Raw genomic sequence first — 12,902 nt, 5'->3', positions numbered from 1 at the left:
CTTATGTTTTTATTGAGTTGTAACTTTCACTGCTTACTTATTTGAAACTCGATCGATCAATTTTATTTATAGAAATGAAAAGAATCTCCTCGCCGAATTATTGACAAACACCCGCAAAATTGAAACCATTTATTGTTTGAATGAGCCTTTTTCAAGTCCTTTCACTCAGACAATAGTATTCCAAGAACAGCCACGAGCAGCGAGCAGTGATTCATATTCAAATTGAGATAAACTCCAGTCTATTCCAATGAACCACCGAATTCGTATAACTTAAGTACCACTTGCTAAGATGCCTACGTGTGTGCACTCGAAGATAAGAAAGGTCCGACGATCGCGAATAACACTTCCACATTTCCACACAAGCACCTAATGATTTTGGCACTAAATCTCATTTTTATCGTTTNTATCGTATCGCTGCATGTGCCTAACTCACTTTGTCTTAAGGTTGAAGATGATCGCGTTTTTTGACGCGGAGATTGAGGCAATCTTCAATGGGTGGCGGCGCGCTACCGAGTTTGTAGGCTCGCCATCTGCGAAATAACAAGTCTAGGACAAAGAGTTGTAGAGTTATTTAGAAAAATACGCTAAAACCGCCTAAAAAGCTTTTAATTACCCACCTACCTACTTTATAAGAATTATAGTTTTTACATACGATTTCCCCCGTGTAACATTTCAATAAAAATTCCATTACTCACTCATTATATGTATGTACCTACTATCGGCAACAGTATTAACTACCCGTTGCCGGTCATGTCGTTTCGTTCTATCGCATAGAATCACTATTTGATGAGAGCGAGAGCAAAATCTGAAATGGATAGTTTGTTAACAGTGTGGCCGTGTGTACACTGCAATTTAATGGTATAATATCTATGCCAAGGTTTAATTCAAATTTGAACTTAGGTACCTACTTCTTGTGTGAATGATAAGGTTGAAGTTATAAGGTCTCTAAATTAAGATTTAAAATTGTAGAAAAATATACATAGTATACCTACACCAAATAAAAAAAAGCAATAAATAAATGGTAAAACAATATTGCTAAGGTGTTTGGTAGTGTTCCGTGGTACGGGGGCGCGGACGATGCATAGAGCGCCCATTGTGTACGAAATAACTGGCGAAAATTACTTTGCGCAACAAACAGCCCGCACAGACGCAAAACTCGCGAACTTGTAAAGAAAACTAATGTTTGTACGACGCAAAGGAACATAGGTACCTATTACTTACTTTGTTTATAAAACGTTATCTAAAAATAAACTCTATGTGAGCACATTGATATTACTGTACCTACACTACTTGTGATAGTTATGAAATTAATTAACAGTAGCATCCACATTGTGTAGGTATGACTACCAATACTGAAACCGCAAAAAAACAAAAGCTAAAAATATACAGAGTCAGACTCAAGTGTTAGTCGACGTGCATAAGTGTAGGCAAATAATACAAAATAACATGATGCTACATCGCTTCAAATTCAACAAGTCCACATGACGTGTTAAATTTAAAGAAGTAAGTAGGTACTGGATACAAGATCTTAATGGACCTCAATGGAAAAAAAAAATCACTAGAAATATTATTTCACTTCATACTGGCTACTTACAAATCGCACTAAGCCATAATGAAAAAAAAACCTATCATTATAAACTTCAGAAGCAGTTCCAATTTTAAAAATTACCCATTTCATAGCGCGTTCTTTTGTTTTCTTGTACGTTGAACGACGCGTTCCTTTGTTTTCTTGTTTGTCGAATAAGCTCGGCTGACTGATGGCAACCCTATGTCTGGGGAGACAGCACTTCGTTTGTCGCGATATCGCTCATAAGCGCTCGCTATCTCGCGCGCCGCCTCCCTATTCACCCGAAATAGTACCTCCAGGAGTTCGGTAATGAAAATGAAAAAAACTGAAAAAGCCTTTATTGCACCTTCCATTTTTATGGGGATAGTACAACATGACGTGAGATTAGTTCTAACTTCTAACATAATACTTATCGTTACTTCACTGAGTTTTCGGTTGCCTTTGATATTGTTTGCGATACAAGCAAATGTAGGTACTTATTGCAGAGACTGGAGGTTGAAAATTGTAAATTATATTTTACTTTGAAATGTATTATAGTAGGTACTTTGATGTAACTAATTATACCTAGTACAATCGACAGTAGGTGCATTCCTGCATTAGACTTACACCTACATCATTCCTGCATTAGACTTACACCTACATTTTTGTTATAAATTAGCACCTATCAAAAGTAAATTAGATGACATCATCTGTGGAAAGTTACTAGCTACCCCCTAGTTTAACGTCGCCATTTTAAAAATTGACTCCCGCTATCTTGATGCTTCCGCCTTTGGAAAACATTTGAGCGCGCTCTAATATCTGGAACTTTCTAAGACAAAAATGGTCTATGTTTGCTTGGATATGCTCAAAAAGAGAACTTAGATGGTTCCGTTCAATTGAGCAGCTCGTTCGAGTGTTGAAAGATCTATTTCACTTTATACAAGTTAGCTAACCATTTACCTACTTATTAGGTACTACGTACCTACAGTCAACTGCATAACAAACTATACATTTTTCTTATAAAAATCGCAGTAATTAGAACAGAACAAGGTGTTACCTTTATGTGTTGTGGTCTGGTCATCGACTATGTGAATAGAACCTGTATGGCATACAGTGTATGCCCTTTTCTATTGGCACATTATTTCATACCATCCATTTTAAAATGGAAGACGATGTTCGTACAAAATAGTATAGTTATAAAATAAGTAGGTATACCTAATCATTTTAGTATGCATACTACATATCACAATTAACCTGTTCACATCCAAAGTGGTATGTGTTAATTCATTAGCCTTTAAAACAACAATGGCGAGCACAGCCAAATTAAAACACCGCAATGTAATAACCTCGTCGAGAATAAAAATGAATACGAGTTGAAAATTCAGAGCATTCCCTCACAGACTTCAAACCAAGATGGGAGTTTAATCTGATAGTCTACATTACTTTTAACAAATTATTCCCTTGGTGCTGCCAGTTTTTATCAATGAATCCCTGAATCTTAATTTAATTGTGATGTTAAAATATAAGTTCAAGCAACAGTGTCATAATCAAATATCATATTTAGATAGATAGACAGTGTTAGGTACCTATTTGTTTTTTTAACTATTTTCAATCTTAGACATGAAATGACATAGAGAGACATCTATTTAACCCTTTCACGGGCATAAATTTTTGTTGCTAAAAATGTTGTCGGAGAAATCGAATTTCGAAAACAAAACCATAAAGAAACATTTCTGCCGCTTAAATAGCAGGAAATTACGCTCAAGATCGATATGATAAAAATATCAGCAAATCATATCACGAGGGAAATGAAAGCCGCTAAAATTTACCTTATTCAATTGATATCAGTTTGCGATTTTCATGTCTAACGGAATAATAAAGAACGATCCTAGTAGGCTTAATATATTTTTTAATAATAACTACCTACTTAATATTGTTTTATTATTGAGTTTTTTTTTTCAATAATTTAATTATGGTTTCTATATTTTTGACGAAATAAGATGCCAAGCACTATGAGTGTAATGCTACAAAGATAAACATTCACACCGAGTGCCTGCGACTGATGAGATGATTTTTAAATTGAATCGATTACGACATAGGAGTAGGAGTGGTCTTCATACGCACAGGATGACCATTTTACACCACTTTGAGTATCCCCAACCGGTGCCGACCTGGCTAACTAAGGAAAGGTAAATTTACATTACAAACGAACGAAATACACAGTCCACGTTCATCCATCACGAAATTTGTCGTTAGAACTCCGAATATTAAACTAGCCGTTGGGTTCTATCTGCGAGTAGGGACGTAACAAGTCAAGCATAACTTACTGTTTGACATCTCAATATTATATTTTATATCGGGTGTCTAAGGTTCATTCTAAAACGACGCTCAGAATTCGATTCCACCTTAAGTAGGTAGTAGTTTCAAGCCTGTTATTGGGCAAAATATAGCCATTCAACCAATCACAGGTCTTCAATCTCTTAAGTGGGGATTCATACTTGAGTGGAGTTTTCAGACACGGGCATATTATAAGAATTTAAAAATATTTTCATAGCATCTCGATTCTCAACTAATACAAAATATCTAACATGTCAAATACAGCGAAGAGTATAAGTTTGAGAATACCGAGATAGATTAAACAAACTTCTACTACTAAACTATTGAAACTACTCAGCTTTACAAAAGCCTAAAACTTCGATTAACTTAGTTTGAAAGTATTTATTATTCATAGTTTTTAATATTCTATTTTATGTTCTTAGTTTCTAGTTCTCGAATATACCTACATCTGTTTCTATAATAAAACAGCGTAACTCCCGCTTCAACATCTTAACGTTTTAACGTTTTGGGCGTTGTTGGTCGTTTATTCTTATTATTGGGCCGGTTTTGATAGATTTTGCACTTTAACGTCACTCGTAAAGCCGGTGTCATGAAGTCACGACTTCATTTCCCCTAGTCTGTTGCCGGACTGCACGCCGCATGCTTTTGACGGTTATGAAAGTCTCAAACACTAGACTTGCCCGCGGCTATGCACGTGTGCAAGAGTAATGTATGATGTGGTAACTCTATTTACCAAAATAATTGCCGTCACCTTATATGTTTACAATTTCGTTTGCTGATTATAGTATTCATTTAGGGTTAGAAGTAAGCTTATTTTGAAAAGGAACAACAAATAATTTATGTACGTATCATCATCATCAGCATAAGTAATTAATAATATCTCAGTCTACTTACCGCTGAGCATAATCCCAATAGTTAAGTAGCTACCAGCTCTCATGCTTTTATCATTTTTTTGAGTTTGTCAAGGAAAATTCGCTGGCCAATAATGCGATATTTGTTAAGCGATTAGTCAGTTCTACGGAAAATATGACCAGCCTCGTATAAACTGTAATACAGTCTTTTGTTCTCTATCGCATAACTTCATTTCTGATTCTAATTATTCGTTAAAGAAGCTTTGAACGTAGCCTACTCCGTCCATTAAGCAACTTTTAAATGATCTCAACTGAAGTCCGAATACGAATACCTACCCAGTAACCGTGAAAATAGCAAATATTTTGTACATAACTTGCCCTTAAATTGTTCAACGAAGCAACAAACAACCCGACTTAAATTCATATCAATGGATTCAGACATGAAATGCGAGTAGTTAGTACATATAAGTATGTACACAGCATCCTGCTTCCGATGAAGTCAAATGCAAGGCTTATTTCCTGCCCGTGCACATTGGCACTCCCGCCCAAACATCCAATTTTCGATACTTTAACTGAATAGGTATAAATGTACTGTTCAATCCAAATCCGTCCAATATGGCGTATATGAAGGAGGAACAACACAAAAAAAACTTAAGGAACAACAACAACAAAACTCTAAAATTAAAAAGTTTAAGTTAATCCTCGCCAAGACTAAGCAACCAATTTGCGCCCGTTCGTCTCGACAAAGCGCATTGTGTCACGTTGCAATGATTTCCCGCTTTAAAAGCTCTTTGTCACATTCGTGTTAATGGATCCCGCGGTGTCTGCTATAGAGTTCTAAGAATTCACTTAACTAGCGTGGCACGTACACTAACACAGTTTGTTTGTGCCATCCGCACACGAAAAAAACTTGAAATGCAACTGGCTGCCGCAGATTCGCATTATTTTAAAAGCAATTTTGTGGGTTTTGTTATTTTTCATCTCTGTACGTCTACATAAATGAATTACTACAGTATGGTTTTAGCAATTGCACAGGTAGCGCTGAGATTGTTTTAAAAAAACTAGCGAGCATCTTTGATTTAAAACCTAATCCATGTATAAGGTACGTAGTAAATGTATCAAAATACCTTCAGCAGTTTCTAGTATTAGAGAAAAAAATACTAAATTATAATGTGATTAACATATACGAAAGAATGAACCTTTTTTAGTAGGTAGGCATGTAACCTTTGCAAAAAATACAGTTATAGGACTGTTTATCTGTACTGAAATATCCCTGAAAAGTTTCATTTTATGTAAATATCTTTTTTCGTATATGTTTTCTGCCCTGTGGCGCCCTGACGACATGAAGGCATAAGTTTCTGCTTATCGCAGGCGCTGATTTTGACCGGCTTCTGCAAACTCAGCTCGCACGGAGTCAGCTGCTACGGGACAAGGTCAACGGACGGTATTGCTACACCGCAAAGGATGATGGGCACAAATGTATGGGAAGTGGTACCCGCTCCAATAGCCATAACCAATATATATTTTAAAAGGCCTTTAGATGTAGGAAAATGTCTGCTATGGGGCCAGTTCTAATTCACGTTTTGAAAGCAGTAATTCCACTAAGTATTATAATGAAAGTATAACACAATCATCCATGTATACGAGTATGTATTATGACTACAATCTATTCATATAACTAAAAGAAGCATTGAAAAGGAAAGGATTATACCTACGATGAACTACCCAAGCTATTAGGCCTTTATTCGCTTTCATCATCATCATCATGATCATTTTAGCCATAGGACGTCCAGTTGAACATAGGCCTCCCCCAATGATTTCTACAATGGCCGCCTGCATCCAGCGCCTTCCCGCTACCTTTATGAGGTCGTCGGTCCATCTTGTGGGTGGACTTATTGGGTCTTGTGGGTTTATTCGCTTTAGCAACCCATAATAAAACCCTTAAGAAGTAATAAAACTTTAACCCCTTTATTAATAAAAGTTACACCCTAGTTGAACTCTGGCTTAAATTGTCATTTGATATGGAAATGTCATTTTAATCCAAGGTTCTTCCTAGGTGTAACTTTTTATTAATAAGGGGGTTGTACTTCTTTAAATAAAAATATTTATTTCACAATTATCCCCATCAATAATTATAGAGTTAAGGAAGGATGCTGGAGCAGTAAACCCTTCCTGCCTCGCATAACCTAAGTACCATACGATGGACACGTATGATACTTCTTCTTCTTCTTCCTCGGTCCCTCACTGATGAGGATCGCGACCACAGATAGTGTTCCTCCACAGACTGCGGTCATAAGCTGTGTGGACCGCACGATGCAAACTCCCGCCCACCGTCTTCCTCACCGCGTCTGACCCTGCCCCGAGCGCGTTCCCCTTCATACTGTATGATACTTAGGTATACAAAAAGTATCTTTATCTTCGAACTCAACCAGATCTGAGGCTGGTGGCCATAGTAAATGTTGTTCGTCTTGGAAAGACCTTTCAAATGACACTACAAACATAACTATTGGAGCCGGGTACCATTCTGCAAAAAAGTATGTATATCTTCGTACACAACCAGATCTGAGGCTGGTGGCCATAGTAAAAGTTGTTCATCTTGGTAAGACCTTTCAAACGATACTAGACACATATCTATTGGAGCCGGGTACCATTTTGCCCATTGTCCTTTGTGCGGCTTCTTTTCAAAAGAACAATTTGTTCAAGGGCATTGAATTATAGTTCATTAGAAATGAGAGCGATTTCAAAAACAATTTATTGAAGAATTTTCAATAGAAAAATTGGGAATTCATCTCACTTAAACTTTTTAAGGTGTAGACTACTTGATCGTTTAAGTAAAATAAACTTTAAGTAAACTGCTGATTTTTGTCCTATTTTTTGTGTGATTATTTACCTGTGTATGAAAAGTTGTTTGTTTTCCAAATAAAAACTATAAAGTTTCTATCAATTTTACTCTTATTTGTAAGTAGGAAAATTTTCAAAATATTTCCTTCTTCTAAATCGAAGGGAAAATAGCAATCACAAAAAACGTAACGTTTTCACTGTGTGTGTTTCANGACAAAAATCAGCAGTTTACTTAAAGTTTATTTTAGTTACTATAGTGAAAGTAGAACAATAAGGTATAACACCAATTTGGAATGTGATAATCGATCTCCACACCATCTGTTTGTAAAGTGCTATTGTCGCTCACAAACTTTTGCCGCGACACTTGGTCCTGGGACTTGGGGGTGGTGAAATTAGTCGTCACCCGTCTCCCAAAACTATCGTAAATAGAATTGGCAGTGGTATAATTCCGAAGACAGGACTGATACTCCGTGGAAGGGTCGTGGCAGTTTTTTCGGCGTAACCGCTTCGTCCCTCCAGTCGCTCGTTTAGCAAAATGACGGACGAACCTTTTTTATCTCGCCAAACCGCAATTTGTTGCCAGCGATCTCTGGTTGCGATACATGACTCCAGTTGCCTGAATACATTTAAAATTCGTTTCCTATAAATATTTAGGCGTACGGAAGGTGCCGCCTCTGACCGCTGCAGCGCTGTAGTACGTTTTACGGACCCTCATTACGCGGTAGTTTCATACGTTTAATAATTAGGGCCCATTGATGAACGCACAGAGAATATATTTATTGTTTACAATTAGTTACGTGATTATTTATATTCGCATTCTGGTATTAATTAGCGCCATTGAAGCCGCAATGTGTCCTGAATAATTTTCAGTGCCAATCATTTCAAATTGCCCTCATATCTGTAAAACAGACGCTACACCGGTTTTAGTATAGTGTTTACAAATATTAGTGTTAAAATTTGGATAAAAAGAAATGCGTTTATCATTGATTTATTTAGTAATCTATTGCTCCTAGGCAGGAGGACGTAGCGTGGGCAGGCCTCCCACTAGGTGGACCGACGATCTGGTGAAGGTCGCGGGAGGTACCTGGATGCAAGCGGCGCAGGACCGGTCTTTTTGGAAATCCTTGGGGGAGGCCTTTGTCCAGCAGTGGACGTCTTTCGGCTGAAACGAACGATTGCTTTTAGAGTAGAAAGCTATATTGGATATCTCGAATTATAAAGGATAATTTACAAAATATTTAATAGAGTAGAAGATACTAAATGCAAAAAACTGTATTTTTTTTAATTATCTGAAATTCATTACCGAAACCCTGTTTTAAACAATCCTCCAAAAGTTGGATGGGTTCAAAAATAGACGCATAATGCAAAAAACCAACAATACAAAAGATTCCTCTGTATCGTCGCGAGTTTTTTTACCGTGAACTTTTTCAATTCATGTCATGTTTCATATTTCGCACAAAAGAAAGCCGATCTTTTGACTTAACAAAGAAATTGCAGAGCGCCGAAACTTGGTCGTCACAATATCGAGTGAGCGCGTCGCGCCAATAAAATAAAACTTTAAGGAAGTGTGTATCTACTTGTTTTGCAAGTCAGAACTTTAGAAGAATATTATTTTACTTAAATTTTCCTAAACATTTTTCTATTTTGGAACGAGAGTTGGTGATTGTTTCAGCTGAAATTCAGGGCAATAAAGTTGATTGTCCTCGTTGTTTGTATAAAGACTGAACTTTTGCTCTTTTGAGTCATTTCTAAAGGTTTCGTACTTAAATATTAATGAATGACAATGAGACTCATTTTTAAATGAAAAAAACATTAGACTTATAAAGAATAGAATTCTTACAATAAGTAACGAGAAAATATCTTCTATAATAAGTTTCAGTTACATACATCTATTAGAACTAGTGATGTACTTACCTACACGTACGTGTGTTAGATAGCACAGAGGCAGACCAATTACGATGATACATTACTTGATACTTGATCGTTTACGCCAAATCGCCCACCGCTCTTCCCAATTACCGCTGATGTTTTTATGGCTACTTCTCGTTGAACGATAAAGTACAGTATTTTTAAAAACCCAAATTAAGCTTTCCTGCCTAGAGTGCATTAACGCAAGCTCATTTATTTCCGACTTTATTTACTCATGCAAAAACATGTTAATAAAAGTTTCTGATATATGGATACGGTATTGAAAAAAAATTAAAGTGAGTACTCCCGCTCCCATTATGCCCATGTTGGAATCCGGTAGAACTTCTTCTTCCCGAAAAAAATCTTGATTTCATAAATAAAATCATAATGTTGTTTGCATAACAGAAAATCATACATGTATAAAGAAGGAAAAAAGAAATATTTTAAACGTACTAAAATAAACTAAATAGACAAAACGATTCCATATTAATGGAGTATTGGGATTACCCACTGAACATGGAGTCATTGCTTAAAACTTCATGTACATAATTATGAGTGATTCTCGAAATAATTTGATTTTAAACATAAAAAAACAATTAAAAATTAATATGAATTAGGAACAAAAGTAGGTTGGTTTGCCAAAAACTTAGGTAGGTAAGTACTTACCTACTTTTAACAGTACTGAAGACACTGACGACTAAGTTTAGTTTCTTCCACTATTCTCTCACGTACAGCTTTATAATTTACTTCATAACATTTCTACAAACTAAAATGGCACCCTGTATACGCTGCTCCAGCCAATTACCTCTGATGGTTTTATCGGCAGCCGTTGCAGTCGTACGGCCCCATCTGATTTGAAAGCAAAAGGAAAAACTGTTCGGACGTAATGCGATACCATAAGTTTTCACCCCGATTCCAATATTTTTAAGAATACACGAAATTGTGGTTAGCTATTATTTACTTCATCCAAATCAGTTTAGGCCCGATTCGACCAAACTTTTATCCGAGAATAACTTCTGGTATAACATTGACATTGACAGTGTCAGTATAGGAAATATGTCAAAATGTCGAACAAGTGACGATTTATTCTGAGATTAANGCTCTTAATATTTACTATTGTTTGGTCGAATCCACCTTTAATGGTTTAGCGTGAAAAGGCAGCAAAAAATTACATTTGCATATTGATTCATCCAAGATAATACATGACTCCGAATTTCCTGATAATACAGGTACTTGTTCAATTCCAAGTTCAAAATAGTTTTGGAAGTGGAAACACGCAATCCAAGCCACATTCGTAGAATGGGCGAATATGACACCATTCATTGAAAATTAGACCGGAACGTGAATATGTAAACACAATAGAAAATTAGTTGTTTGGAGGAACTCACAGGTATATTAATTCCCCGAAATTACACAAACATTTGTTAGAATGGCTATAGAATCATAAACTATTCGGGTAGGTAGACGTAAAATAAACCAGCTAAGTGTGAGTCAAATTTTTAACTAAATTAAAGTTCTGTATCCTATTAGGTAACTCAACATTTAGGGAAACCTTTCTACCGAATAAAATAAATCGTGTTCAAAAATTCATCTGATAACAGCTACAGATTAGTTACACCTAATGTTAAGGGCAAGTCAAGCTTAAAGTGTTTTATTAGGTCCTACTTCACTTACCTTTTTGCCTTGATACTTGCCTAACTTCACACTTTCTTGAGTAAAACACTCTTGACAGACTATCAAGATGGACAATGGAGTGTCCTTTAAGGGTTCCTTTTTCCTTTTCAGTACAAAACTCTAAAACCTGATTGAAGAGTTGATATTTCGACTGCCCATAAAAATGAGAAATTAATGCCAAAATAAAGAGAGCGATGGCTTCATATCTTTTTTGTCTTTCCAAGAATTACGTTAACATCGTTTCAACAAAATAAATTGTACAAATACTTTCTGAATTTCAGAATTCAATGAATCGAATACGTATCTCAAAGTAGTCAAAAATGAAAAGCTTTCGGCAGTTAGAGAAAAATAACGGAATTCCAAGACAATGATAAAAAAATACGGCGACCGCTAACAATTGCTAACCTGAGCAATAAAAGAACAAAAATGACGACAGTAGAACTTTTTTGGCGACAAAATATCAGTAATTGAAGATTCCCCAAAATACTTTTGCATCCGCCACATGCTGCAGATTAAATAAACGACTTATATGCTCTGCAATGCAAATACACGCTTTAAATTCAGATATTCCATTTCATATGCACTATTTTTATATTGTACCTTCCAATGCGTACTTTTTTACTCGTGCTTATCTATCAACTTTTATGAATTTGAATATTGTAAAGAGCGCACAAAAGTCGGGTTTTCACGATCTCTACAATATGGGTCAAGCCATATATTTTTATCAGTATCTTCATTAATGAAAATACGATTCGATATAGGTATGTAGGTACATACTCATAGAGTAGCAAAAACGTGTTCATAATAAGGAACAAGATTTATAATAACATGTTCAATTTATTGTTGATATTTATTTGAATTAAGTAATTTTTCTGAAATTGTTTTTGTTTAAGTAATGCCTGAAAACATAACTATAATGTAACGTAACGTGAAAATGTTAAAGAAAGTTTACTTACACATTCTCTCCTTTAAGGCTGGGTTGCACCATCATACTTTAACTTTGACAAACGTCAAAAGCCTGTCAAACTCCTTCCAAATTCACCGGATATCGATAAAGTTATGGTGAAATTTGCCCTGCGTTCAGACTCGATCGAAAAACATCAAAACATCATCTGGGCTGCCCCTACAGATTCGGAAGACAATAACGTTAAATCAACTTAAGTTATAGCGGGCAGCACGGAGCGGGCACGCAACGACACCGTGTCGACGTCGGCACGACAATTTACAGCCACAATAAAAGTATCGCGTTTATTGTTGAACACACAATTCGCTCGGACAGCTCTAATTGCGAGCCCCGCAGTGTCTATTGGTTTCGTAATTTAACCCGCACTATTTTAGCATCATGTCCACAAGAATGGAGTGCCATGGCCGTTATTGAATCGGCCGCTCTGGTTCGATCCGTTCTTTACACGGAAGGTACATCTGGGCGAAATAATTACTTTGAATTTTTTTTTATCTGTATTTAATGTTTTGTATATTTATGAAACCTAACTGACAAATTGATGTGCTCAAATTGTGAGTATTAAAACAGAGCTAAATTTTTTCATGAGAAATATGGCAGTAGGTAGGTAAGTTAGGTAACTAAGTAGTAACCTTAGCCTGTTGCCTGTTTCTTTTAGCCCATTGTCAAACGGTAGCTGAGCATCACACCTTTCTGTATGTGAGTCATAAGCGTTAGTGTAATTTAATGTCACTTGGCACTAGCTAAACATCAAAAATATCCCGTAGATTTAACTAACGAAAAT

The sequence above is a fragment of the Ostrinia furnacalis genome, unplaced genomic scaffold (genome assembly GCF_004193835.3).
Source record: "Ostrinia furnacalis isolate ACB-3 unplaced genomic scaffold, ASM419383v2 OfSCF7154, whole genome shotgun sequence".
NCBI classification, from domain to species: domain Eukaryota; kingdom Metazoa; phylum Arthropoda; class Insecta; order Lepidoptera; family Crambidae; genus Ostrinia; species Ostrinia furnacalis.
Note: the sequence above shows the minus strand (reverse complement) of the source record.